The sequence below is a fragment of the Malaclemys terrapin genome, chromosome 12 (assembly GCF_027887155.1).
Source record: "Malaclemys terrapin pileata isolate rMalTer1 chromosome 12, rMalTer1.hap1, whole genome shotgun sequence".
Lineage (NCBI taxonomy): Eukaryota > Metazoa > Chordata > Testudines > Emydidae > Malaclemys > Malaclemys terrapin.
This window is the reverse complement of record NC_071516.1, coordinates 44,377,583-44,383,582: the sequence shown is the minus strand read 5'-3', so window position 1 is coordinate 44,383,582 and position 6,000 is coordinate 44,377,583.

The window sequence follows — 6,000 nt, the reverse complement described above, 5'->3', positions numbered from 1 at the left end:
GCTGTGGATGTGGCTAACACCGCTCAGCACTACTACAGGTGTAAGAAACACCCCTGAGTTTTTCTGCACTAAGACACCCAGACCCATCAATTTCAAGGCCTGGAGGGACCATAGTGACCTTCCAACCTGATTCTCTGGGCACCCCAGAGCCAGAACCCACCCCGTGACTCCTGCCTCCACCATGGCCCCAGGTCAATTGTTCCCCTGGCTCCCTGTTCAACGCATTAGGGTGGCACCTAGACCAAAATCAGGGCATCCATTGTTTGTCATGAAGTGTGGGGGAGTCAGAGGGCCCTGCACTCCAACATTGCAAACCACAGGAACTCAGCCAGCATTGTACAATGGAAGGTTTGTTTGGTTTATTAGTTGATAGGGACACTGAGTAGAATAGAGCTTGTTAGCATAAACAACAGGAACATTCGGTAGAGTCCATCTTTGGGGGTGGGGAGCCCAGAACCAGGACTCTGGGTCTCCCCTGTCTCCCCAGCCAGCTCCAAACTGAAACCCCTTCCAGCCTAGAGGCCCATCAGTGATAACCAGTAAAGTGTTCACTGTCCTTCACAAGCCACTCGCGTCTCACTCCTGGTAAACTTACCAGGTACCACTTCCCGGGTATTTAGCCCTGAAAGATGGCGTGTGAGGGCTCTACTGAAAGCTGGTAACTCATCAAACTTCATGCTCATTGCTAGTCATGAATACAGGTACTAGCTCAGCGATAACGTCTCTATCCTGTGTCTAATGGGCTTGGAGTGACCATCCAGGATCTCGTAGCTAAGGGAGGCCCATTCACACGGGAGGGAGCTGTCAGCGCTCCCTGACTAGGTGGTGATGGACTACACAGTGTGATGCTGGCAGAGCCAGGCAGCTGGCATTAGCTATGAATTAACAAACTCACATCTGGAGACCAGACTGTTCACCTGTGTGTTAGTTTTGCTCAGAATAGGAATGAGTCTTACAAAATTCCATTTAATATTCAGACTCTGTGCAACGCTTGGAAATTGCTGCCTGCGTTAACCTCACATTCAGTGTCTGTATTCCAGGCTATACGGAAACATGTAAGTTTTGTTTTATAACATTGAAAGTGTTTGCACTGAACTTGGGGACCAGGCCAGATTCCAGGCCTGAGCTCAGGTGCTGCAGTATTAACTGAGCTTTTGTATCCCATTCCCTGCCCCCCGAGCAGCCAGTCCCCTGGAGCCAGTACCCCACAGACGGGAAACGCCCCATCTCTCAAGACCTCAACACCACGGAGAGCACAGGCAGATGCATATGAACAGGCTGGATCCTAGTGATTTGTTATTCCTACTGCCCTGGTCTGACAGACAACTCAGACTGCCGGTTTTAACAGCTGAGTGGCTGAGGCCTGGTCTACACTACGGGTTTAGGTCGACTTTAGCAGCGTTAAACCGAATTAAGCCTGGACACGTCCACACAACGAGGCCCTTTCTTTCGAATTAAAGGGCCCTTTAAACCGGTTTCTTTACACCACCTCCGACGAGGGGATTAGCGATAAAACCGGCCTTTGCGGGTCGGAATTGGGGTAGTGTGGACGGAATTCGATGTTATTGGCCTCCGGGAGCTATCCCACAGTGCTTCATTGTGACCGCTCTGGACAGCGCTCTCAACTCAGATGCACTGACCAGGTAGACAGGAAAAGACCCGCGAAGGTTTGAATTTCATTTCCTGTTTGCCCAGCGTGGAGAGCACAGGTGACCACGCAGAGCTCATCAGCACAGGTAACCGTCATGGAGTCCTCCCAGGATCGCAAAAGAGCTCCAGCATGGACCGAACGGGAGGTACGAGATCTGCTCGCCATATGGGGAGATGAAGCAGTGATAGCTGAACTCCGTAGCAGTAAAAGAAATGGAAAAGTATTAGAAAAGATCTCCAAGGCCATGAAGGACCGAGGCCATAACAGGGACACACAGCAGTGCCGCGTGAAAATTAAGGAGCTAAGGCAAGCCTACCACAAAGCCAGAGAAGCAAACGGAAGGTCCGGGGCAGAGCCGCAAACTTGCCGCTACTACGCGGAGCTGCATGCGATCCTAGGGGGTGCAGCCACCACTACCCCAACCGTGTGCTATGACTCTCTCACTGGAGAAACACACAGGGAAGACGGTTCAGGGAACGAGGAAGATGACGATGGAGGTACTGTAGGTAGCTCACAGCAGCAAGGAAGCGGAGAAACCGGTTTCCCCAACAGCCAGGATATGTTTGTGACCCTGGACCTGGAACCAGTAACCCCCGAACTCACCCAAGACCCTCAGGGCACACAGGAGACCTCTGGTGAGTGTAACTTTGTAAATACTTGTAAACATTACAAAAAAAAAGCAAGCAAGTCTGTTAACGTGTATGGGGATGGAGCGGAAATCCTCCAGGGACATCTCCAGAAAGCTCTCCTGGTTGAAATGGGGTGATTTTATTAAGGGGGACATTCAGAGGCGCCCGTTCCTGCTCTTCTGACCAGAAATGTTCCCCGCTGTTAACCACGCGGTGGGGGGGAGGGGTGAAGTGATCATCCCAGAGAATCGTGTGTGTGTGTGTGGGGGGGTGGTTTACTTGTGTTTGTGCCGCATGTTAACCGGGAAACCGCAGCCCCCTCCTTTTACATTGAAACCCCATTTTAAATGGACAACCCAATTCATCCTTGATATGGGAAATGCGCTGCTGTTTGCAACCTTTCCCGCATGTTAAGGTTAAAAAAGCCAAAACACTGTGGCCTACGATGGCTGCCTGCAAGCCGAAATATGCGACCTTGTAATGAAAGAGTGTACCCATTGTTCCCTAAAATGTGTCTTTTTTAACCACCTCTCCCTTCTCCTCCACCAGCTGCAAATGTTTCTCCTTCGCAGAGGCTCGTGAACATTAGAAAGAGAAAACGTAAGACGAGGGACGAGATGTTCACGGAGCTGCAGATGTCCGCCCAGGCTGATAGAGCACAGCAGAATGCGTGGAGGCAGTCAATGACGGAGATGAGAAAAGCCCAATATGAACGAGAGGAGAGGTGGCGGGCTGAATCGCGGGAAGAACAGAGCAAGTGGCGGGCTGAAGACGATAGGTGGCGTCAGCTTGCAGACAGACGGCAAGAGGCAATGCTCCGTCTGCTGGAGCATCAAAGTGATATGCTCGAGCGTATGGTTGAGTTGCAGGAAAGGCAGCAGGAGCAGAGACCGCCGCTACAGCCCCTGTGTAACCAACAGCCCTCCTCCCCAAGTTCCATAGCCTCCTCACCCAGACGCCCAAGAACACGGTGGGGGGGCCTCCGTCCACCCAGTCACTCCACCCCAGATGATCGCCAAAGCATCAGAAGGCTGGCCTTCAATAAGAGTTAAAGTTTTAAAATGCAGTGTGTCCTTTTCCATCCCTCCTCCCCCACCCATCCCAGGCTACCTTGGCAATTATCCCCCTACCTCTGTAAGGAACTAATAAAGAATGCATGAATGTGAAAAAACAATGACTTTATTGCCTCTGCAAGGGGGAGGGGAGGGTGGGGTGGGGTGGTTGGTTTACAGGGAAGTAGAGTGAACCGGGTCGGGGGGGGGGGTTGCAGGGTTCATCAAGGAGAAACAAACAGAAGTTTCACACAGTAGCCTGGCCAGTCACAAAACTCGTTTTCAAAGCTTCTCTGATGCGCACCGCGCCCTGCTGTGCTCCTCTAACCGCCCTGGTGTCTGGCTGCGCGTAATCAGCGGCCAGGCGAGTTGCCTCAACCTCCCACCCCGCCATAAAGGTCTCCCCCTTACTCTCACAGATATTGTGGAGCGCACAGCAAGCAGCAATAACAATAGGGATATTCTTTTCGCTGAGGTCTGAGCGAGTCAGTAAGCTGCGCCAGCGCGCTTTTAAACGTCCAAATGCACATTCCACCACCATTCGGCACTTGCTCAGCCTGTAGTTGAACAGGTCCTGACTCCTGTCCAGGCTGCCTGTGTACGGCTTCATGAGCCATGGCATTAAGGGGTAGGCTGGGTCCCCAAGGATCACGATAGGCATTTCAACATCCCCAACGGTCACTTTCTGGTCCGGGAAGAAAGTCCCTTCCTCCAGCTTTCGAAACAGAGCAGAGTTCCTGAAGACGCGAGCATCATGTACCTTTCCCGGCCATCCCACGTTGATGTTGGTGAAACGTCCCTTGTGATCCACCAGGGCTTGCAGCAGCATTGAAAAGTACCCCTTGCGGTTTACGTACTCGGTGGCTTGGTGCTCCGGTGACAAGATAGGGATATGGGTTCCGTCTATGGCCCCGCCACAGTTTGGGAATCCCATTTCAGCAAAACCATCCACTATTGACTGCACGTTGCCCAGAGTCACTACCCTTGCTATCACCAGGTCTTTCATTGCCCTGGCAAATTGGATCACAGCAGCCCCCACCGTAGATTTGCCCACTCCAAATTGATTCCCGACTGACCGGTAGCTGTCTGGCGTTGCAAGCTTCCACAGGGCTATCGCCACTCGCTTCTCAACTGTGAGGGCTGCTCTCATCTTGGTATTCTGGCGCTTCAGGGCAGGGGAAAGCAAGTCACAAAGTTCCATGAAAGTGGCCTTACGCATGCGAAAGTTTCGCAGCCACTGGGAATCGTCCCATACCTGCAGCACGATGCGATCCCACCAGTCTGTGCTTGTTTCCCGGGCCCAGAATCGGCGTTCCACGGTATCAACCTGCCCCAGTGACACCATGATTTCCACATTGCTGGGGCCTGTGCCTTGTGAGAGGTCTATGGCCATGTCAATTTCCTCATCACTCTCGTCGCCGTGCTGCAATCGCCTCCTCGCCTGGTCTGGGTTTCGCCTTGGCATGTTCTGGCTCTGCATATACTCCAGGACAATGCGCGTGGTGTTCATAGTGCTCATAATTGCCGCGGTGATCTGAGCGGGCTCCATGATCCCAGTGCTAGCTATGGCGCCTGGTCAGAAAAAAGGCGCGAAAGTAGTATCTGATGGACCAGGAGAAGGAGGGCGGGAGGGAGGGAGGGAGGGAGGGACGAGTGACGACATGGCGTACAGGTACAGGAACAGGGAGAAACACAAACAACTGTCACACAGAATGGTCCCCCCAAAGATTAAACTGGAAACCCTGGGCTTAGCAGGCCGTTGATTTCACGGAGGAAGGGGAAGCAAATGAACACAGAACAAATCTATTTTTTACATCTTAAGGTGGCAGCCGACGCTGCAGCATGAGTGACAGCCATACCAGTACGATGATGATGGGTACCAATCATAATATACCATCATCTGCCAAAAGGCAAGGGGCTGCTGCTGTGTAGCAATGCAGCCCCATGTCTGCCAGCCCCACGTCCGCCAGCACCCAGCATCGCCCTCGGCCTCTTCTGGGTGCTTAGCAGACAATATTGGGCAATTGGCAGAAAATAGTATATTATGACTGGTAACCGTCATCATCGAGACAGTAGCATGTCTGCCCAGGTGGCCATGATTGACAGCCACTCCAGTACGATGACGACGGGTACCAGTCATAATATACCATCGCCTGGAAGGGGCTGGTGCAATGCAGCCCTACGGCTGCCAGCCCCACGGCTATCACTCATGCTACACCGTCTACCGCCAAAAGGCAGTTAGCAGCTGCTGCTGTGTAGCAATGCAGTCCCACGTCTGCCGGCACCCAGAGGACATATGGTGACGGTGAGCTCAGCTGTGCTGAGCGGGCTCCATGTTGTCTGCACAGGTAACCCAGGTAACCCAGGTAAAAAGGCGCGAATCTATTGTCTGCCGTTGCTGTGACGGGGGAGGGAGGGGCCTGACGACATGTACCCAGAACCGCCCGCGACACTGTTGCATCATCCGGGCATTGGGATCTCAACCCAGAATTCAAAGAAAAGGCGCGAACCGCTTCTCGGCTCGAGCTGTGGCGCAAACGTAGTATCTGACGGCCTAGGGGAAGGAGGGAGGGGGGCCGAGTGACGACATGGCGTACAGGCACAGGGAATTAAAATAAAGAACGGTGGCTGTGCATCAGGGAGAGACACAAACAACTGTCACAGACTG